A 25,003-nucleotide genomic window follows, 5' to 3' on the forward strand; every position below is an offset into this window, starting at 1 on the left:
CATCGTTCATTCTTGACATGTGTGAAACTCATAGAGCTTCCAGATACCTGCCTCCCCCAGCGCAGTGCTCTCTTTCTCTCTCAGTTTCTCATGAATGACTATTTTAAGCACAAACCTTATGGAAATACCCAGACAACCAGCTACATGAGGGTCATTCAGCTAGGTAGAAGCTGTTCCAGCATTAGAAGCCAGGTACCCACAGAATAACAGGATTTTTAAGTGTTTTCTAACCTTCTATGACCAGGGATAAAGACAAGCATTGGAGGATGAATGGAGGATATAATTATAGATATGCCTATAGGATATCTATATGTATATAGATATGAATGTCCCTTTTTATCATGACGACCATTTACTAAACATTTCCCAATGCTAGATCCTCATTAAATCTTCATGATAATACTATGAGGTTGGTTTTGTGTTGTTGTTGTTGTTCTTACTTTAGAGTTGAAGAAACTAAAGTTCAAAGTTAAGTCACTTGTCCAAAGTCATTTAGCCAGTGAGTGACTGAGCCACAATTAGATCTTCAAGCCTGAGAGTCCCAAAGCCTTTCTCTTCACCACTATAAAAACTCTCTCAAATTTGGGAATGAAGTTGTGCTGCAAACAGCAGGCTGCTACTGGAGAACTTTCTGTTTCAACAGAAATTGAGTCATCATAATAATTCCTAGAAGCTTTTTGCAAATCCAGGGGAAGGGAGGAGTCAAAGAAAGCAGTGAATAAAAACACCCAAGTCTTTGGAAACAGGGAGCAGTCTAGTTAGGGTCAGAGGACAGAGATAGGGACCTGGGGAGACTCAGCCAGAGCTCTGAGGATGAGGTCAGGAGCCTGGAAGAGCAGGCCAAGCAGAACATCAAGGGAGCATCCCAGGCAGCAAGCACACCCAGATGTCCCCACTGAGAGCCCCAGACCAGCTGAGGGTCACAGAGGTTACTGAACAAAATGGCCCAGGGACCTTGAATGTTTGATCTGATGGTGTCTCCTCTCCCTTCATTAGTTAGCCAACAAGATTTATCAATATTAGGAGGAATTCAAGCCATCAAAAGTTACTTGCAAGGTTGTCCTTTAAACATAGAGTGCCAGAAACTATGCTAGGCATATTTTATAAATAATTTTTATGACCACTATGACAGCTCTATCTAGGTTTCCGGGAGCTAAGAAATGCAATGGAAAGTGGCAGAAAGAACGCATCTTCTGTCCCCCACCACACACACTGTGAACCAAACATTTATCATCCAGACACCTGAGCATGATGCTAAGCTGTTAGTTGACATGACACCTGTCTGAGTTGCATTTCTCACTGGAAAAAAAGCTTGTTACGGCTTCAAGGAAAATGATTCTATTTTGTTGGTCCTTCCTGCTCCTTTTATTTATAAATCTCTCTCCTTCCTTTCCCTCCAGTGCTACTCAGGCTACCTGTGCACCCACAGGTGGGGCCAGGGATGATGCGTCCTCCTGTTTCAATTCCTAGGCTCCAGTGAAGCAGCCTTTGTCTGTCCCACCACGCTTGATAGATTGGCCTTTTGCTGGAGTTGTACCAAGAATTTCTCCATCTGTCTTTGCCAGAATGCATGTTTCCAATTATGTGAAACTCTTCAGGAGAAGTTAACTCCTTTTTGAATTGGTTCAATCAAAATGTGGTCTCTTGGAAAGCACCCCTGGCGCTATAGGAGCAAATCCCAGGGAACAAAATGAGCAAGCGCACCCAGCTGTGGCTTCCCTGGACTCCCTCCCAGTCTGCGGAGGGATTTGGCTGCACGCAGGGTTTATTTTTTATGTTCAATTTCTCCCATTTGTGGGCAAGATAGGGTGTCTGTGGCAGGGAAATGGATCTGTGGTCACTGTGTCTTGGGTAAATGGCTGGAGGCAGGAAGTGTGGGTGTACCCCACCCCCAGCCTCACCTTCACTCCTGTGCTTTCCTAAGCAATCTGGAAGTAGGATTCTAGAATGGTGGTTCCAGGAGGGGTAAACCCTAATGTCAAGAAGGCTGGTAAAGAGTTTTGATAGCTCCTTTCCTCTTCCCACCCAGAGCATCTGCTCTTCTTCTCTCCCCTCCTTTAGCTCAGAAGTCTGTCTCTTTCTCTCTATAGCCACCCCGCACACACATTCACATTCTCAATGAGATTGCCCAAAACACTAAAGCAAAAAGCACTAAGGTTGGAAGATTCCAGACCATGTCTACCACCCTTTATTATCCTTCAGACTGATTTATTTCAGCCAACAGTCTCATCTCCTGCTTTGCTCCAGTTCTGTGTAGGCCAAGGGCCAAAGTGTTGGTGCCAAATTCAAAGTAGAGTTAATCCTAAATCAGACTCCCTTCCACTGGTGATTTCTGCAGAGTTTTCATATTGTTACCTACAGGCTCAACCCTATCCCCCACACTCCTACCCCAGTCAGCCAGTCAATGCTAAAATAGGGAACACCCACTAAATAAAAATACTTATCCAAAGAGGAAAAGACGTAGTGGTGATCAGAAAAGGTTTTTGTAAGACTTCGTTTGAACTGAGTCTTAGGAGATCTTTTAAGGCTTTAAGGTGCCTTTGTGGGTGGGTGGAACACCTGGTGAGAGAGAACTTTTGAGGCCTCTGCCTGGAAAGGGTGGTATGAGATAGGCACTTGGGATGGGGCACCTTGTTGCCTGATGCATAAATGGTACAGGAGCATGGAGCTTATCACATCCAGATTGTGGGTGTAAGTAGAATACAGGACAAAGGTGAGAGAGCTGAGGAGAGCAGAGCCCAGTGTCAGGATTCCTCTGTGATGGCAAGAATTTGGGACTCACTCTTACATACTAGAGAAGTCATGGAGGGATTTTAATCAGGAAAGTTTTGCACTTTCCAAAGATCATTATGGGAGCATACAGTCAAAGGTTCACTGGAAGCTGAGAAACTCTTGGGAAACTCAGATAGTGGTGGTATAGGAAGGTGATGTTGATCATCAGAATCAAGGCAGGAGTGGTGCATATGGAAAGGGAAAGATGAGTGGGAAGAGAATTAACATGTGGGAAGTACAGGATTCAGTAACCTGTGTCTGAGGTTTAGAGGTAAGCATAGGGTAGCATCTAGGTTTCTGGCTCTAGGTGGTTTATGTCCCAATTTAATTCATAGGGATAGGAAATACCAGAGGATAAGTCTTGGGAGAGCCCATGCCGAGTCTTATTATGGGTATGGGGAGTCTGAGGTACCTGTAGGACATGCAGGTGGAGATATCCAGTTGGTAACTGGCTGTCTGGGTCTGGAGCTCAGAAGAAGAGTCCAAGTTAGGTGGTAGTCCATGGGTTCACTCTTGGATTCCAGATTTCTAATCAGGTCTTTTTCCTCCACTTCTACCTGCTTTTGTCACACAGCCCCAATTCATTAGAATGGGTTGAAAAATGACACAGATCGTAAGGTCTTCAATGCCTCAACACCAAATTTCTGTGCAACTCCCCAAACCTCTCCTACTGATCCCATGCCAATTATCTGCAATTTAACAGGAGAAAATATCTATTAAACTCTGGGCTATTTCCAGTTGGTAATGATGAGATTTTATGCAGCCACAGCCAATCTGGGGTGAGAGAGTTATGAGTTTGTTTGTTTGTTTGTTTGTTTGTTTTCATGGTGGTGGTGTTCTGTTGGTATTTCAGATGTGACGTGACCTAAAGCAAAGGGAAAATTATGTGCAAAGCTCAAGACACTAGAAAGATATTAGCACATTTGGGACTGTAAATAGATATTGTGAGGAGGTGGGACAGAAGTGGTAAATAGACATGAGGTTTTGCAATGTCTTATAAATTATCATAAATATTTTGGAACAGAGAAGTAGCATGACTCAACTTAAACTTTAGGAAAATTACTCTAACTTCAACATTATGGCACAATTTCAGGCAGAGGGGATAAATCCAGAAACTGAAGACCAAGCAGAAAGCTGTTGTAATAGTTCAGGCAAGAAATAATGATGACCTGGCCGAGGGTGGCAGCCTTGAGGACAGAGAAAAATGGAGAGACTTGAGAGTTTTTCAAAAAGTGCCCAAGTGGACTTTATGCTAAGAATGCAAAGATGGGTCACTAGTAGGAAAGATACTCCATTGATTTACATAAATAGAAAAATACAAGTATTATCATAGATACTAGGGAAGCATTTTGATAGAATTTAAAATCTATTCTTAGTTAAGAAAATCTTAGTTTGGATCAGGAATGTCTCCAAAAGTTTCATGTGTTGAAGACATGATCCCAAGTTGGTGGCGCTTCTATCAGGAGGTGTTGGAAACTTCAGGAAGTAAGGCCTAGTTGGAAGAAGTAGGCACTGGGAAAGTGTCTTTGAAAAGTGTGTGTTTCTCTCTCTCTCTCTCTCTCTCTCTCTCTCTCTCTCTCTCTCTTCCCCCTCTCCCTTCCTCCCTGTTCCTCATGAATTGATTCTTTGTTTAATTTTAGTTGTAGATGGACACAGTACCTTTATTTTATTTCTTTAATGTGGTGCTGAGGATCAAACCCAGTACCTAACCTGTGCTAGATAAGTGCTCTACCACTGAGCTACAACTGCAGCCCTGAAGTCAGCAGGTCTAATCTACCACATCCTTTCCACCATGATGTTCTGCCCTGCCAAAGACCTGAAGCAAGGGGACAAAGCTACCGTGAACTGAAACTTTGAAAACTTCACCCAAAATAAATCTTTCTTTCCTCCTTTAAAAAGAAGGATGAGGAGGAGGAGGAGGAGGAGGAGGAGGAGAGGAGAAGAAGAAAATTAAGTAGTGCTAATCCTGATTTCAAAGATCAGAATAGGTAACACTGAAAATATATCTTTATTTCAGAGGATACAATTGTGGACAAACAGCACACAGACTTGCTTATGATAGAATTTGCTGGATTTAGACCAGATTCTTTGGCAATTAAACTTCAGTGTCAACCTAAAAGATTTCCTTCAGTGCTGTGTCCCATGGGTATGATCTCTTTCTTTTTGTTGAAAGTTTAATCTATAGCGGTAGTTCTCAATGTTTTTTATATCTGTTTGCACATTTTCAATATACAAATTTCGATACCATGATTAAAATAATTAAATGACAAAAAAAGTGGGAACTATAGGATTTTTGAGTAGTAAGTCCCCTGAAGCACTAAGACATCTCTATCACCTGAGATCTCCACCTACATTTACCTGGCAAGACAAGAGCCTCAAGGCCTGGCATACCAACCAGGGTGTTCCAGCTCTCAAGCACATGATATATGCAAGTGGTCAGGCCCCAGGCTTGTCTGTAGGATGAACGTAGCAGGGAGAGACCGTTGGCAAAAAGCCCCAAAAGAGACTCTTGAGAGATATAAAAAAGCAAGCCTTTAAAGAACCCACCATGAGTGTGTGTGTGTGTGTGTGTGTGTGTGTGTTGCTGGGAATCAGAACCCACCCACCTATTATTGTCTATACTTTAGAATACTGTTTTCCTGACATTGTCAGATGGCACAGTCATATCCACTTTACAGATAAGGAAACTGAGACCCAAAAGTAAAATCTCTTAAGTGTATTAGTTACATATTGCCAAATAAACCTAAAATACAGTGGCTTAAATCAACAATAAATATTTATTCACTCCTGTAAACACAGAAATGTTCTGTGGTCAAATGAGTTTAGGAAACATTGGATTTAAAAAGTTATCCACTTTCTCCTCATTGTGACTCTCCAAGCATAATGTAACCTTGAGATCAAGTTGGGAAGTAGTGTCTTCTCTAAACTGCTGAAAGCTCTGGATAGAAGTGTTCTGAGCTGGAAAGAGAAGTTAATGATCACTTTACAGAGAAGAACAGGGAGAGAAATCAGAGGAGAATAGCCACAAATGTAGAACTATCTAAATTATACTGGCCAAACTGTCAGAGGTCTGGGCTCTGCACTGCTTATTTTAGTAGGCTATGTAGTCACACTCACATCTTCAGTAGATGTCTTTATCCAGATCCCTCAGGGGAGACCCATTGTTATTGTTCAGTTTATTCTGAGAGTAAACTGATGTTACAATGTAAAGCCTACGGTATACAAGTTGTAATCCTGTGCTTTTGCACCTCAATGCAATTCAATGTAAATATTTTAAACTCTAACAGTCTTAGAGTTCATTACCAGGCTACACAGTAGAATCACCTAGAAACAATATTAAAACAGAGTCATACCTGGGCTTCACTCCAGGTCAACTAAATCAGAATCCAGAATCTCTAGGATGTGAAGCTCAGAGACCATTAGTTTTTAAAATCTCCCCTAGGTGATTCTAATGAGCAGCCAGAATTTAAAACTGTTCTTCCTATTGCTCTTGTTCCAGAATATTCTCTCTCTCCCTTCTCTTCCAGATGTTACCCTGAGCCAAAGCACCAAGGTTTATAATAACCTTAAAACTATTTTTCTCTTCTCAGGACCTGACATGTTGTTTTGCTTGGTGCATAGTTGTTGATTTGAGTTGCATGCTTTTCCCAAAGAGCACCATTACCCCCTGCCATTTCCCTGATTTTAGTCTAAAAGAACACAATCAGGCAGTGGCTCATGTCTATAAGCCTGTAATCCCAGCAGCTCCGGAGGCTGAGGCAGGAAGATCATGAGTTCAAAGCCAGCCTCAGCAACAAGTGAGATCCTAAGCAACTTAGCAAGACTCTGTCTCTAAACAATCAAAAATAAATAAATAGGGCTGAGGATGTTGCTCAGTGGTTAAGCACCACTAGGTTCAATTCCTGGTACCAAAAAAACAACATCCACAACAACAACAAAAAAAAAAAAACCACAATCAATTGGGAGAGAAAGCATGACTGGCCAGGGATTCTTCTTGATGCTTCTTCTTGGTGCTTTTAACACTTGATTGACATTGGGAATATGTTTTTACATGTATTTATCATTGATTAGGTGGGCCTTAAGATTCAAATTGATACTCAACAAATCTCTCTGGGATTTTGAGACACAATACTAAGTAGGCCATCTGAAGTCGAAGGGGAGTCTGGCTGAAAAACAAAAACAAAACAAAGAGAAAAACCACCAGAGACAAGAACTTTAAAGATGGCAACACGGCCTCAGTGACTTATCATACACTTTCCGTTATTTTTAAGGCAGGATTCATCTCAAAAGCTAATGTGAGAAAATAGTTTCTTTGTTTGAATCTGTAGGTTAAAACTAAGCTTAGGGGAAGATAACATATTGGTTTGAAAGGCTTTGGTCATCGAAAAACATTCAAATTGTGATTATTTACAGAGCAGGACAGATGAGAAGTAAAGTTGGAAAGGAAAATTGTCTCTGTATAAGTTTTTATAATTATTGGTTTGTGAACCATGTGTATTTTTCATTTATTCAAAAAAAAAAAACAAAATATAATCAATTCTGCTGTGTATCAAATGAAAAGTCATCATAGGATTAATAAATTGATTGCTTCGGACCATTAGTATTTATTTTGCTTTTCAAGTTTAAAGTAACTGAAAACTAATGTCTTCCACATTGCTGAATGAGTTCACAAAAATCACACACATTCTTTGCTTTTTTTCCCCCCCTATCTTCTTTTTGCTGGCTTCCTGGGACACTGAATGCAGGACTCCAGGAGGTCTGGTACCCAAGAAATAGGCCAAAGAACTGTATAATAAGCCAGAAAAAATAGGAAAAAATTCAGTCAGATGGAAGAATCTCACATTGAGTAAGGAAGCATACCAGATTGGAAATGATCAGGCTGACATTTTCCTGACCAAATTGGCTTGATGTACAGCAGATCTGCCCAACTGGGCAGAACTATCTCAAAGGAATCAAAGAAGCCAATGTAAGCGGAGAATAAGTGCTTGGAGGCAGCCATTGTGAGCAGAGCACAGGCCAGCCTCCACACAGGTGTGGCTGCAGCCCCCGACTGTAGCCATGTGCTCTCTCACCTGTTCATGAAACTTTGCATTCCCTTACCTGGGAACTATTCCAGGATGAATGACGGAGAAGAAGCTGCTGAGCAGGGAGCTGCACCACCTCACAACTTACCTGATCAGTATCAGGCCCTTCTAAGAGCAGGAGGGAGAGAGCATAGAAGCCAAAGGGGGCTGTACAGAGAGAAAATCAGAGTCAAGTCCTGGGAAAGGGTGGACCATGGGGTATGGCTTCCAGGGACCATGCTAGGAGGAAAACTGTTTACTTGAGCACACCACAGCCATCAAGAGGTAGGACCAAGTCTACCCCTCTGTGCTTCACTCAGAAGATGTAAATACAGCTGGAATGGTGAGCACGTCACTTGGAAACTAGGATTCTTTGCTCTTGGTGCACTTCATTGGGAAGAGCTGCAGTGGCTCTCATCGGCCAACTTTCAGTGCCTCCTCAGCTCTTTCAGTCCTTCCTTCCATGGTGAAGTTTCCACAAGAGTGGCTCTACAGCAGTCACTGCCCCTGAGACCGCCTGGGGCTGTTAAGAGGGCAAGCTGTGGGGCCAGCTGCCGGAATCCAAGACCTCTGCTTGCCAGCCTGTGATTGTGTCAGTCAGGGTTCAATGGTCACAAGTGACAGAAACCAATTCTGGTTAACTTTAACCCAAACAAAATTTATTAGACGGATGCTGGATAGTGGCTCTGGAATCAGGTAGGACAGGAGCCAGGATGGCCCCGATGTCATCTTATCCTGGAGCTGCTGCTGGAGTGAATCCTCTCCCACCATTTTCCCCATGGATCTCTCTCTCTCTAGAAGCCCAGGGAGGAGAGTTTGCTTATCCAGACTGGTTGCTCGTCTACCCCCTAGACCAGGGAAAGGTGGGAAACATGATTAGCACTCATACCAGAGCTGCCCAAGCCTGGGAGGAGACTCGAGCTGAGGGTTACAAAATCCCCATATATGTTTACCTTAGTAGGATTGAATAAGCTACTTTCCTTACCTAAGTCTCAGTTTCTTCACATGTAAAATGATTACTAGTATTTACCACAAGGTTGTTGTCAGGAATTAATGAAATAAGGCAGGGCAGATGCTCAGTGCTTGGCAGAAAGTTAGTCCTTGGCACATCTTAGCTCCTCTTGTTAGTAGTTTGGATTCTCAATTGGACCAAACCTCCAATCTGAGGCCCTCTGTCTGCCTGGGGCTGCTGTTTTCCTGGAGCTTCTAGAAGGGCAATGTTGTTGCAAGGTGGTCTGGTTCATTTTGACCTCTCAGAGCCCAGGAATAGGTTCTGTGGTCACTACTCCTGCCAGATCCCACTACACATCCCATCAGGGAGAGGGATCCCTGTTCTTCAAAAGTGAGTCTCAACATCCCTGTTTTTTCCTTGGGATGTCCCTGAAGGATCCCCACCCCCACCTCAAGTTCCTAGCAACACCTTCCGTTTTGGAAAATAAAATCATTCATTCCAACAATTGTATTTTAGTATGTTGATCCCCTCTTGTCAGCAGGAACAGAAAACCTGATTTACATCAGTCACAGTCACCCATAATCTCTCTCTTCACACAGAAGGCTATAAACATGCCCCAGCTGCCCCCTGCCCCACCACCTGTGCCTCTGCTATCTCCAGGCAAAATGAACAAATCTCTTGAGCTATTTCTCAGAGGTGTTGTTTCTTAACTTCATAATTCATTTAGCAGCTTGGGAAATCATGCATCCAAGGCATGCACACAGACTTCTGCTCTGCCCTAACACAGATGCAGATGTCCACAGTGCCTTCTCGGTTCCAGGAGTTCTGTTAGCCATTGCCCTTTGTCTCACAGACATCTGACTCTCAGAAAGCTCCAATGTTCAATATTTCACTAGCTTGATCACCTTTTCACCACTGCTCCCACTCTGGTCTGCTTCTTTGGCTAATTGAAAGCAGCAAATCCACTGTCTTATTCTACTGCATAAAAAGAGACCTCCTTTAAACACACACACACACGTGTGCGTGTGTGTGTTGTGTATGTGTGTGTGTCGCCCATAATGCCTCCTTTCTTCTCCACATTATGAAATACACAGTGCCATATTGGAGTATTGACATACATAATTTAAGCAGTTTGTAGATCAGGGTTTGTGCAACCGTTTGTACAGTTCAAATGAACCTGTTATAATTCTGACCATAGAAACAAAGAGGATGCCAGGTTTTCAATCTTTCTGTTTAAGTAAACCCAGTTCACCAAAATCTGACCCTTCAAAATTTGTGTATGACCTCCAGGATTCCTCCTTTCAGTCCCTCCCCCATTTTGCAATGAAAGCTGTCTACAGTGCAGATCTGATGGTGTCTACCTCTCAACTTCTCTGCATGCTTCCCACTCCATGATCCCTATCCCAACCCCTGCAAATCCAGGCTTTTCCTTTGTCCCAGCAGTTCAAATTCCTTACCAGACGTTATGTTCTGGCTCCTGCCCTCCTCCACCTCTTCCCTCACCTCCTCCAGTTCATCCAGTGGTGTGTGCGCATCTTTGCTTTGGCCTCTCCCCCAAACTCTCAAGCCTGGGTTTGGGTCACTTCCCTCACTCCAGTCAGAACACAACCTGAACACAGGGCCTATGTCCTTCTCAGCTGTAGCCCCAGTTACTAACCCAGTGCCTAATCCAAATAGCTTCTTTGTGATTACTGACTGAATTGTGTGAATGAATAAGCATGGTAGGAATGGGCATCGCTATACCGAAAGATGGTTTTCTTCACAAGAGGACTTGAAGCTACATTCTCAGAACAGCAGAACAAGCCCACCTGAGAACTATTCATTCACAGGAGATGAATATTATGGTGAAGGACACCAGTAATAAGTAAAATGGATTAGTGATAAGGAGGAAACAGTGCTAATAGGAGCCAATTAAATCAACCAACTTATTCATTCAGAAAGCATTTACCAAGCATCTATAGAGTGCCTAGCCTAATGTTAGAACCCCATGAGGAAAGAAATAAGAAAAGTCCCTGCTCTCAAAGAACTCAGGTTTTAACAGGAGGCAAATGTGTAAAATATTAATAACTAAAAATAAAGAACACTATCAACAACATTATGATTACCTTTTGTTGAACATCTCCTACATCCTGCATCCTATCATAGTCATTTTACAGACACTGTTTCAGCACATCTCTGAGCCGGATGGTGGGAAAGGAAGGGGCAGCTATCAAGAGGACACTGCAGTATGAGTCAAGGCTGGGTGCTGGGCAGGTCGGGCTGCCTCTCTGGCTTCAGTTGCAAGTCCTTCAGCAGCCTTGGGTCAGCCAGTGTGGCCTGCCTTCAGCTGGACCTGCGGCTAAGCCCATCAATCTTGCATCCCAGGCAATCTACACTGGGGCCTTAGCAGGACCTGTAATTAATCTGGCTGGAAACAGAACTTATTTTTACACCTCTTCACATTAGTCCCCACAGACCAGGCCTGAGCACAAAGTGAGAAAATGTGAATTGATCACAGCTGTGAAACCACGGTAATTAGTGCATTGTGCTGAAACTCTCATTTCTGTGGCTCAGAACCCCTGGCTTTCAGGACACAAGTGATTATTAACACAAATACCTATGCCCCAGTCTTCCACCTTGGTGCCAGGACTAGGTCAGCTGCCCCTGTCTATCTAGGAGTCATTAGATGGAGGTCTCTGCTAAAAGCTGCTACAACCACAACCAGAGGCCAAATGTCTATGAATGGGGTGAGAGACAGCATCTGAGGGCTTGTGGCATGGTCCCTGACATCAGATCATGAAGTCTGATCACCAAGATCCAAATCCCAGCATTTACTTCTTAATTTTGTAACCTGGGACAAGTATTTCATCTCTTTGTACCTCTGTTTCCTTGTTGGTAAAATGGAAATAACATCATAGAACAGAACTCCTCAAACTAGTCGGACCTTAATGTCAAATTTTTGTTTACTGTTATTTTTCAAACTTGGTCAGATTTTTTTTAAGGATAAAAAAATAAATAAAATACCAGAGCGATTATCACACCCTTGGAGGTTGCAGCAATATCAAATTGCTAAGAAAAATGTTTAAATGCTTATTCTAAACCTGTGCACTTATAATCATGAACCATTTAAAAATGGTTTCAGCACCAACCCACAGATCCCACTCTAAGAAGCATAGCACCTAGCACAGAGTAAGGGTGAGTACGTGTCAGCTGCTATGATTATTTATTATGAGTTCCCTTGTACATGCAGAGATAGAATGTTGGCCTTTTGTGGGCTGGCACTGTATCTCAGTGGTAGAGTGCTCTCCCAGCATGCATGATGCCCTGGGTTCAATCTTTGGCATCTCAAAAAATAAAGGGAAAAAAAAAGAGTTGGCCAGTCATAAAGTTCCATCAAGCAAATGCACTGGGAGAGAGAAAAATAATCTCCTAATCAATGACACTGTTTGTTTACTTTTTACTGGCAAGACTCTGACTAAAAGTTATTGCTTAAATTTCTTGGCATTTTTATTCAGAATTGTGTAATTTCTACATTTTTAGTGGTCTCTGGAGGATACATATTTCCTTTCCTAAGGACCCCTGGATGACAGGGCTGATTCAACCGTGGATGAGTTTCTGTGGCCTATTATGTTGGCCTTATCCTCTCCTGGGGATTCAAGTTCCCTGAGTGTAATACAAATGAGCCAAAGACACTTCTTCACACAGGCTTAGACCCGTGAGCTCGAAAGTCCACTGGAACTAAACTAAAATGTTTACATGTCAATGATTCAAACACAGTCCATATAGAGCCTTCTAGCCATTTAGGGTCTGTCAGCTTCACCTACCTCAGGAAGCTTCACCCAACATCTACCAGCATAAATAAGACCCACCCCATTACTATGAAGATCCCAAGCAGTCCTTCTGAGCTCTCTAACCCAGAGACTCTGCTAGGCTGCACCTCCACATCACCTAGACATGTAAGCCCCTTCCATGAGATCTTCTGTACCTTCCTCCTCTTCTGGATGGTGGCCCCTGCACTGTTGCCTCTCCCAGAGAGTTTCACGTTGTCAGGGATTTCCCCAACAGGCAGACCTGTCAAAGCACTGCCTGAATAAAGCCTGTGCATGCTACTGCCACCAAGTGGTCACATCTTTCCTCTGACCAGCCCCCAAATCCCACACATCTCACACACTGAGGGGATGGTCAGGTTTTTTCCCCTACTTTGAATTTTAGCACATAATGCCTAAGTGATATGCAAGGCTGAGCCTGAGCACACTGGTGACAGAAGGAAAATCCTATTGGTTGCACCTTCCTCCTATAAGAGGCTGGAATTTGAAATCAGAAAATCTGTTTTTAAGTCCTTGCTCTGTCTTGCTGGCTGGGTAGCTGGGCAGACCACATGCCATTTCTGAGCCTTCGTTTTCTCAGTGAGAAAATGAGGGCCATAATGTGCATCTAAAAAATGTAGGACATGAATTAATGCACATGTTGTATATACACAGTTCCAGGTAAAAGATTCAATAAATGGTCCCTGCAGTCATCATTATTACTATAATTTTTCTTCTGTAGATGGTACCTCAATCTCCAGACCTAATCCTCTTTGAAGATATCAAAAAAATTGACAAACCTTCACCTAGATTGACTAAGAAAAAAGGAAGACTCAAATCACTCAAATCAGAAATGAAAGATTATAGGAGAAAACTATGGACAATTATGTACCAACAAACTGAGTAATCTAGATGAAACAGAAAAATTCCCACAAACACAAAACCTAGACCGAATTATGAAGAAATAAGAAAAATCTGAATAGACCTATAACTATTAAGACTGAATTCATAATCACAAATCTCGCAACAAAGAAAATTCCTGGACTAGATAGCTTCCCTACTGATTTCTATAAAACATTTAAAGAATAATTAACACCAATCCTTTACAAGATTTTCAAAAACAAATGAATAGGAGGAAACTCTTCCCAATTCATTCTAGGAGACCACAAGAGCCAGACAAAAATGTACAGATTGGTATCCCTTATTTAGAGTAAGGATAGAACAATTTAAAAAAAACTCAAATTCTTCTGTGTTTAAAAAATTACTCATCATGACCAAGTGGGATTTATTCCTGGAATGCAAGGATGATTTCAGCAAACAAAAATGAACCAATGCAATAACAAAACAAAACAAAGGGAAAAACCCCAAATGATTATCTCAGTCATTTGACACAGTTCCACATTCTTCCATGATTTAAAAAACACTCAAAAAAATAGGAATAGAAATTCCTTCAACATTTATGTTTTATTAGTATAACACATGGAGTCGTATTCAGTGACTAGAGACTGAAAGCATTTCTTCTTAAATCAGGAATCAGACAAGGATGCCTGTTTCACCACTCCTATTAAACATTGTACAGATAACCCAAGCAATCTATGATTCAAAATCCCCAACACATTTTTTGCAGTAATAGATAACTCTCCTAAAATTCATAGGGAACCTCCTAGATCCCTAAATAGCTAATACAATCTCTAAAAATAATAAAATTGAATGATTCAAACTACCTGATTTCAAATTTTGCTACATAGCTACAGTAATAATCCAAACTCTGTGGCACTGGCATGAAGACAGATATACAGACCAGTGGGACAGAATCGAAAGACCAGAAATAAAACCTCACATATATGGTCAAACCATTTTCAATAAGAGTTCTAAGATCATTCAATGGGGATAAGGCAATCTTTTCCATAAATTGTACTGGGGAGACTGAATATCCACATGCAAAAGAATAGAGTTGGATCCTTGCTTACCACTATTTGCAAAAATCAAATAAAAGTGGATCAGAGACCTAAGGTTTCAAATTATAAAACACTTAGACTAAAACATAGAGAAATCATGACATTGTATCTGACAATGATTTGTTGGAAATGACACCAAAAACACAGACAATAAGAGAAAGACTAGACAAATAATAGGGCTGAGGTTGCGGCTTAGTGATAGAGCGCTTGCCTTAGCATATGTGGGGCCCTGGGTTTGATCCTCAGCACCATAAAAATAAATAAACAAAATAAAGGTATTTGTCCATCTACAACTAAAAAGAAAAAAAAAGAGAATATACCAATAAGACTTAGCAAAATTTAAAAGCTTTTGTGCCTCAGAGAAAGGCAGCTTTGGAAAAGTTTGATGGTTCCTCAAAAAATTAAGTGAGAATGTGCCATATGATCCAGAAATTTTATCAATAGACATAGGCCCAAGAAAATTGCAAACAGGGACTCAACAGATACCAGTGTTTTTACAGAATACCACTCTTCACCACAGCCCAAAAGTGGAAGCAGCCCAAATGTTCACCAACAAAGGAAAGTATAAACAAAATGTAGTATATACCCTACAATGGGAAATTCTGACGTGTTCTACAACATGGATGAAACTTGAAGACATTATGCTAAATGAAATAAGCCAACCACAAACGGACAAACATTGTATGATTTCACTTAAATGAAAGATTAGGACAAACATTGTATGATTTCACTTAAATGAAAGATTGGGAGCGGTGGCTCACACCTGTATGCCCAGAGGCTCAGAAGACTAAGGAAGGAAGACTGCAAGTTCAAAGCCAGCGTCAGCACCTTAGTGAAGCCCTAAGAAATTTAGCAAGACCTTGTCTCAAAATAATAAATAAAAATGGCTGGGGATGTGGCTCAGTGGTTATCTGCCCCTGGGTTCAATCCTGGTATCAAAAGCAAAACAAAACAAAACAAACAAACAAACAAACAAAAACACTTTAATGAAGTAACTAGAAAGGTGGGTGGCAGAGGATAGGAGGAAGGGAGAATGGAAAGTCATTGTTGTTAACAGGACACAGAGTTTCATTAAAGGTGGTAAAAAGGTTCTAGGTATGGATAGTGGCAATGGAATGCAAAACAATACCAATGAACTTAATACCACTGAATTATGCACTTTAAAAGGATCAGAATGATAAATTTGTCTTATGGTTATTTTACCACAATTATAAAAAGAGACAAAAGGAAATTATCTTGTTTAGGTATTCATACTTAGTTAATAAAACTATGTATAAAAGTGAAGAGATGATTACCAAAAATAGCAATGAAGTCCTGATACATGCTACATACAACCTTGAATACACTTAAAAAGTGAAAAAAGATAGAGAATGGAAGACCATACATTTTATGGATCTCATTTATAAGGAATGTGCAGAAAAGCAGATTGGTGGTTGGCTGGTGCTCATGTAAGGAGTGACCACCAACAGGTAGTGGGTTCTTTGTGGAGAAGTGAAAATATTATGTAATTAGATAGTAGTGATGGTGGTACAGGTCTGTGATTATACAAAAGAATTCTAAAGGCACTTATTATATGATAGTGGATTATCTGAATAAAGCATCCTAGATTCCTTCAGGGGCATCACCTATCAAGTTAAAAAGAAGGTTTCGCTCTTTACCCAGTGTAATTTGTAACTGAATAATTTAAAAAGAGTGTTCAAATGCTTCTTTCCAAGGTGACTTATCTCAACTAAAACAGAGGTGCACCTGCAACTTTTGAACAGCAACTTTCTCACTAAAATAAGAACAACGAAAAACTCAGTTTTCCTTCTCTGAGTGTTCCTGTTGCATGTTTTTACAATGGTGAATGGAACTTCTATGAATTAAACCATTAAAACCTTCTAATATTGCCCTTTACACTTCAATTCTGGTTTTGAAGGATAGTTTTATCTCTGCTGGGAATTTATTTCCCCATCAATGCTTGATGGGATTTTTATCTGGGAGTTTTCCAGATAGCTTGGTTCCAGAATTTTTCAGATTATCTGGTCCAGATGTGTGGTTTTATTTCAGTGATTAAAAAAAAAGAAAATCCTGTCTGATGAGAGCCCCACCCCTTTTGCATGAGAATTTTACAAGATTTTATTGCTTTACCGGGAAGTTTGGGGTAAACCCAGAACTGTATCTTTAACAGATTACAAATCCTTGATTGAAAATAGGTATAATTGGAATTATGAGTTATGACACCCTTGCACTAGCTAAAAATCTGTGGAGGGAGGAGGCTGTGGTGTAATTTCTGATATACCCTGAGGATGTAATTTATACTATAGAATAATGTAAATGCACAGGAAATTGACAGGGAGAATATATGTGAGTCAGCAGTGAGGAAATAAAGGGGGCTTCAACTTTTACTCCTTTTACCAAAATATATTTTCTTATTATAAGACAAGCAAAGGAAATCCCAAGATAAATAACTTTTGGGGATAAGTAAGGGGAAAAGTCAAGATAAATTAGCTTAGAGGAAAAGTATTGACTCATATGATTGTAAATGCCAAAGGCAAGGTAGACTTTACATGTGATTGGATCAGATTCTCCTTCCATTTTTTCCCTAGTCTTTCAATTTCACCCCCTTCAAGCATTGGCCTCACCTTTAGATGGCTCTCTTCGTTAGAGTAAAAGATGGAGCAGTGTCCAGCACAGAATTCACACACATACAAAATCAAGAAGAGAGTTTTGTATTCCCCAACCACTGAACCAAAGTCCTATACTTTTATTTTGTCAGAATCCCCTGCTCACTCATGAGTTAATCTGTGTACCAAAGCAGATGGGGTTACACCAATAGTCTTGGGTCAATTAAGGCTTGTCCCTGCCCAGCCCCACCCCAAATCCACAGTTGCTATTGGGAAATTAAAGGCAGAGAAGAGGCCCCACACTCATTAAAGCTCCTGTTGCAATCAGTGTTTTTAGTTGGACCCTGCCATTATTTCATACTTATTGAAACTCGGGTACTGCAGAACTATTTGAGAGCCCTGATCAATTCAGATGTTTCATGCCCCGTCTATACTGGCACATCCTAACACAAGACCTGTTGCTGTAACCAGAGGCCCAGGAATTTCATGCCAAGCCGCATTTGAATGAGTTGGAGTTTACTATGATTGGGTGCTCTTAAACTAGGCAGATTTAGCTAATTAGACTGAAAACAAAAAAGGAAAAATGCACGAGCTAAGGGTGCAAAGCCAAACTCCTCAAAGATTTTGTTATCCTTGTGCAAAATGAGGAAGTCTCTACACAAACCTCAGACTGTGCAGAGGAGGAGGCTGAACACTTTGATTCAGGAAATTTCACCAAGGCTGACAAGAGTGGGCCCAGGTCAGGAATGCTGCATAATAAAAATCTGATGCCACAATCTTCCTCTTAATCTGCTCTACTTATTTTTTCACTGATCCCAAACCTGCTCTCAGACACCCTGCCATGAGGCTTTCCACTATTCATGACATTTAGCCTGTCCTCATCCCACCTACTCAGCAAATCTCCTGAGATTTACAGACTATCTGTACTCCACTCCCCCTGCTATTCATATCTGCTCAGTCTTTCCATCAGTTTCTCTCACAGTGGCTTCATCCTCCCAGTGCCCAGTATTCTTGAGCCCAGATCAGTATGGCCTTCTCTGCAAAGACCCCCTCACATAAACACTCCATGGAGTTTTCTTCTAAATCTAAATACATGGAATGGAGGCTATTAAATGATGCCTTAAACATTGCACTGAGGTTGGTGCTGGAATATAGGGAACACCTGATTGTTTTGTTCCTTGCTTTAACCAAAATTGTGGTCTAATTGGAGACTCCAGTGGCATTTTGGGGTTTTGAGGATAAAGATTCCTGTCTTCTCTTCTGCTCTCCACTCAGTACCCAGCACAGGACCTTTGTGGTGTCTCTGTTTTCGGCTTGGTCCTCACTGGCAATTTCCCATGTGTTAGGGTTTGAATGTACAGTGACCCTAAAACGTTCCTATGTTAATGTAGGAATATTCAGAGGTGAAATGATAAGATGCTATAACCTAATCAGTCAACCCCAGTTTGAATGGATTGACTGGAGATAACTCTAGGATACTATAGCTAGCTATAGTAAAGTACAGAGAACTCTGTAGTATAATTTTGTTAGAGTCTGTAAACAAGTCTGGATGGCGCCTGGTAAAATGCCAGAGGGAGTGGTTTGTGAAGTCACGCCAGCGAGCCATTAAGTGTGGAGATTCCTTATTGGTTGACTGATGTACCTAGTTTATTCTAATTAAGATAATCTGTGCAAAATGTATAAATACCTCTGTTGTCCTACAATAAACGGCTCCCACTCCTGCTCTATCAAGGTACACAAGTTGTTCGTCACCCCCCGTTATTTTGCTGCAGCCCGACTGCGGCATAATTTAAGGTCTGGTATTGTGATGCCTCCTGCATAATTTTTCTTGCTAAGAATTGTTTTGGCTATTCTGGGTCTCTTATTTTTCCAAATGAATTTCATGATTGCCTTTTCTATTTCTATGAAGAATGTCACTGGAATTTTAATAGAAATTGCATTAAATCTGTATAGTGCTTTTGGTAGTATGGCCATTTTGACAATATTAATTCTGCCTACCCAAGAACATGGGAGATCTTTCTATTTTCTAAGGTCTTCTTCAATTTCTTTGTTTAGTGATCTGTAGTTTTCATTTGAAATTGAACCCTCTATCTCTCACCCTGCAGAAAACTCAATTTAAAGTGGATCAGGGACCTAGTGATTTGACCAGAGACCTTGGGCCTACTTGATGAAAAAGTAGGCCCAAATCTTCATCATGTCAGCTTAGGAACAGATTCCTCAACAGGACTCCTAAAGTGCAAGAAGAAAATCAAGGATTAATAAGTGGGATGATATCAAATTAAAAAGCTTTTTTACAGCAAAGGAAACAATCAAGAATGTGAAGAGAGATTCTACAGAAAATCATTGCCACCTGCACATCAGATAGAGCATTAATCTCCAGGATATAAAAAGAACACAAAAAACTTAACACCAAAAAAACAAAAAAACAAATAATCAATAAAAGGACAAAGGAACTGAACAGGCACTTCACAAAAGATAAATTACAAATGATCAACAAATATATGAAAAGATGTTCAACATCTCTAGCAATTAGATAAATACAAATTAAAACTACATTGAGATTCCATCCCACTCCACTCAGAATGGCAATTACTAAGAATACAAGCAACAATAAATGTTATTGAGGATGTGGGGGGAAAGGTACACTCTTACATTGCTGGTGGGACTGCAAATTGGTGTAACTACTCTGAAAAGCAGTTTGAAAATTCCTCAGAAAATTTGGAATGGAATCACCATTTGATCTAGTTTCCCTCTCCTCAGCATATACTCAAAAGACTTAATATCAGCATAGAAGTGATTCAGCCACATCAACATTTATAGCAGCTCAATTCAAAATAGCCATGCCATGGAACCAACCTAGGTGCCCTTCAACAGATGAACGGATAAAGAAAATGTGGTATGTATACACAATGGACTATTACTCAGCCATAAAGAAGAATGAAATTATGGCATTTGCCAGTAAATGGGTGGAGCTGGAAAATATGCTAAGGAAAAATAAGCCAATCCCCAAAAACCAAAGGCTGAATGTTCTCTCTGATATATGGATGTTAACCCACAACAAGGAAGGGTAGAGAGGGAGGAATAGAAAATCTTTGGCTTAGACAAAGGGGAATGAAGGGAAGGGAGGAGGATGGAATAGGAAAGACAGTAGAATGAATTGAACATAACTTTCCTTTGCTGATAAATGAATATATTACCATTGAAATTCTACATTGCGTACAACCACAAGAATCGGATCCTGATTGGAATGGGTTGTACTCCATGTATGTATAATATACATATATATAAGTGTCAAAATACACTCTATTGTCATATATATATTAAAAAAATTGACCAGTACCTAGGTCATTCAGGATCTCATTTGATAAATGGGAAATTACAGTGAATTTTCCTTGTTCTTCTTCTTCAATATAATGCTTTAGGTCAAATAAATCAGAAATATAAGGTCTGGGGTCAGGCCTTATGGGTTGCATATGGAGATATGGGGGATATTTTAGTGTCTTCCTAACCACATTCACGTCTTACTCTATAATGTAAAAGTGTTTTCATGCATACTGCATCCTCTTGTGAGAGGGCAGTGTTACTTTTCCCATCAGCAGGTTAGCTCCACGAGAACAAGAATTTTTACATTTTGCTCACTGTTGTATTTTCAGCATTAGAACGGTGCCTGGCAAACCGTGGCACTCAATGACTATTTGGTAGGTGCAAAAGTGAATGAAGGAATTATCAAATCTTTTATAGAAAGGAGAAATGAGGTACAAATACACTAAGGGGTGAGCTCAAAATCAATGGCTAATGTAATTTGAATCAATAGAAACCTGGGAACACAAAAACATAATTCATCAGAAATTCAGGCAAAGGTATATAAAAAACTATTAAATGGTAGCTATCAAAACTTCATATAAAAACATCAAAGATTGTCTTATGGCCCACGTCTATTTTAATGAATGTCTCATGTACAGTTGAAAAGAATCTGTATTTTTCAGCTGTTGAGTGCTAGTTTTATAAAAATAATCAGAGCAAGTTGATTGATACTGTTGCTCAAACCTTCCATATAATTACTGATTTTTTTGCCTATTTCTTTTATAATTTGATAAAAGAAAAATATTGAAACTTCCAATCATAATTATATATTTGCCTGGTTTTTTCCCCAGTTCCATCTGTTTTTATTTTGCACATTTTCAGCTTTGTTATTCTTTGTTATTAGGCACATACACTTTGAGTATTTTTTGTCTTTTTTGATGAGTTGAGTCTTATCATTATGGAATATCCCTCTTTAGTTCTAGTTGTTACAGAGCTGGGGCCTTCTGGGAAACTGAGGCAGCATAAAGAACCCCTTCAAACCCCAATTCTTGCAATCAAGTCAGAAATATTTCAGACACATCTCTCAGTAACAGGCATGAGTTTATTACAGGAATAGGAAAAGGGAAAGAGTACACTCTCAAGGGAGACTAGGGTCTGCTACGAGAGGAACAGCATGCCTCTACTGCACTCCAGTTTTATTGAGAGGTCCCAGGAAAGTTTTCAGAGAGTTCCACTCAGGTCAACCTCTTTCTCTCTCTCTCTCTCTCTCTCTCTCTCTCTCTCTCTCTCTCTCTCTCTCTCTCTCTCAAATATATTTCTCATGTGATTTTTTTAATTAGAAAATGTATCCAAAAGCAAAAGAGTAGGTATATACAAATTTAAAAACTTTAAGAAACAGAAGATAGAGATTCATAGATAAATAATACATAAAGAATTCAAATCAGACACCTTTCAACATTTAGGGGTGAGGGAGACAAATTGAAGCCAGGTTAGATTTGTGTAAAACTACTCGTCTTCTCTTAAATGGGGCCAACTAAACTCCAAATGCCACAAAGTATCAATGTGTTTTTAGATTCATACTCAACAGGGGGAAGGAAGAAATTATTTCCTATGAAAGTGCTTCTAATATAGTACTCCTTGAAAATCATATATTTTTGTTGTGGATAATTTTAAACATAAGGCTACACTAATGTTTTGCAGATTTAAACTGTTAGTTCTGTTTGTTTTAATACTCTTAACCAAATTAATAGGTTTAGTTCTAAACTCTAAATATTGTGCACACCTGTAATCCCAACTACTTGGGAGGCCAAGGCAGGAAGACCTCAAGTTCAAGACAGCCTGAATGAGAACCCTGTCTCAGAATAAAAACAAAAAGAGCTGGGGATGTATCTCAGAGGCAGAGTGCTGACTTAGCATGTGTGAGGCTCTGGGTTTGATACTTAGCACAACATGGAAAACAAACAAACAAAGACTAAAACTCTAAATGTAACCTTAATAGGAAATACATATGTTACTATAACTTAAAGCAGAGGGTATCATTTTTAGATTGCTATTTCAGTGGGCAATATTTATCCCTTGCAAGTCTAGAGAAATATTATGAATCTAAACTCATTACTAAAATTTTTAAAGTGGGAGATTCAAGTAGAGGAGTTTTTAGAGTCATGTACTATATGATTTTCATCTGTGTTTTACCAAGTATATCATTTCAAAATATACATCTAGGGAGATGAAAAGTCAATGCTCTACAGTGAAGAAGTAATAATAAAAATGCTACTGACACAGAATATTTATAGCCAGAAAAATAAATATTCAGAAAGCTCACCAGAAGAATAAAGTGCTCAGCCAGTTATTAGAAAATTAATGCTGGTGTATTAAATGGCATTTCCCACTGTAAAACACAGAGATTCTTCTGGGTTCTGGGCAATATTTATTTCACAGGATTAACTGTTTTAGGAACATATAAAAAGCTCTGCAACATCAGAAACAGAGCATAATAATAATAATAATAATAATAATAATAATAAATTAGGAAGCAAAACTACCTCTTTAGGCATTAAAATTTGGAGACATGTAACATTATGCTCCATGAAGAATATGTAGAAAGGTCTAATGATACCCTTAGAGAAAGATAGCTTTATAAGAAATCCAGGTCAAATAAAATTCTTCAAAGGAAAAACCCCAATGCCTTTCACTTATAAAATACTATCTTGGCATACAATCTACAAAGGCAAAATTAAACAACAAAAATACTCCATCATACCAAACAAAACCACCAACTTTATATTGTATAAAGCAAAGACTAACATTAAGATATGTAAGGATGCACATTAGCCAGCAAGTCGCCCATAGGCAACTTCAGCAGCAATGAGATCCAATGCACAATTTAGCTCCAACACTTCATCTCAAAAGAAGCTTCCCCCTCCCTACAAGATGCAGGGTGAAGAGGTAGTTTGGAGTTGCTACTGGGGAAGTATTCAGTTTGCCACTTTGTGTCACCCCCAACCTCTTGACCCTTAACTGACAGCAGGATGACATCAGACTTTCAGAACCCACTGCCCTGGCAACTCTAGGTCACCTTGACCCTTGCTGACTGGTTCTAACTGGATTCTTAATCATACATTCCTACAGACTTATTGTTAAGAGGAAATATTCTTATCTCCCTGAGTTTCAGAACCTGGTCACAAAACTCTTCCCCTTTCTCTTCTCAACATTATTTCAAGTTTGCATTTCTCTTGCAGATAACAGGCAGTTTGCTGGGGAATATGAAATAGCCTGGCACAGCTGCAGGTAAATTGCCTCTTGGAAAACATAGCATATGGGCCAGGCATGGTGGTGTAATCCCAGTGGCTCAAGAGGCTGACACAGGAGGATGACAAGTTCAAAGCCAGCTGCAGCAATTTAGTGAGGCTCTAAGCAACTCAGTGAGACACTGTGTCTAAATAAAATACAAAAAATGGCTGGGGATGTGGCTCAGTAGTTAAGAGCCTCTGGGTTCAATCCCTGATACAAAAAAAAAAAAAAAAAGAATACATGGGGGTCAGCACAGAGGGCCCATTTTATAGCATTATTCCCTTAACTTCATATTCCCGCCATCTGCATCTGTCTGTCCCCTAACACAGTCACATTCCTTATCTTGAAATCCACTTTTTTATATTGTTATAGTCTCACCAATTTTCATGTTAGATTTTTCTTTGCATTTTTTTCACTTTTAACTTATCTGTGCCTTTATGTTTAATGTACATCTTATAAAAAAATTTATAGTTGTCTTAATTTTAAAAAATCTTGATAATCCCTGCCCTTTTAAAAAATATTTTTAGTTGTAGATGGATACAATACCTTTATTTTATTCATTTATTTTTATTTAGTGGTGAGGATAGAACACAGTGCCTCCCACATACTAGGCAAGCGCTCTACCACTGAGCTACAACCTCAGACAGATCCCCACCTTTTAAGTGGTGTTAAGTCCACTAATATTTGTAGTGATTTGAATGGTATCCCCTTAAATTTATGTCCTTCCAGAATCTCAAATGAGATCTTATTTGGAAAGAGGGTCTTTGCAGATGGTAATTAGTTAAAATGAAAGCAAGCTGGATTAGGATAGACCTAAGTGCAACGACTGATGTCCTTATAAGGAGTTGACAACCAAGGTATGGTGGGTGACATGGGAGACTGAGGCAGGAGAATTGCAAATTCAAGGCCAGCCTGAGCAACTTAGCAAAACCCTTCTCAAAATAAAAATAAAAGGAGCTGGGGATGTAGCTCTGTGTTTCAGCACCCTTGGGTTCAAACCCCAGTTCCAAAAGGAGGAGGAGGAGGAGGAGAAAGAGGAGAGGAAGGAAAGGAGAAGAGTTGACATACAAAGAAAAGAACGCTCATGATAAACAAAGGCAGAGATTGAAATGACACCGCAACAAGCCAAGGAAAAGTCAATTGCTGCCAGAAGCTAGGAGAGTGGAGGGAAGTGATGATGGTCCTCAGAGCCCCTAAAAGGAATCAATGCTGCCTGACACCTTGATTTTGTACTTCTGGCCACTTCAACCGTGAATGAATATATTCTCTTCTT

This window comes from Marmota monax, unplaced genomic scaffold (genome assembly GCF_021218885.2).
Source record: "Marmota monax isolate L192 unplaced genomic scaffold, Marmota_monax_Labrador192_F-V1.1 WCK01_AAM20220418_F8-fsc00045, whole genome shotgun sequence".
NCBI lineage: Eukaryota > Metazoa > Chordata > Mammalia > Rodentia > Sciuridae > Marmota > Marmota monax.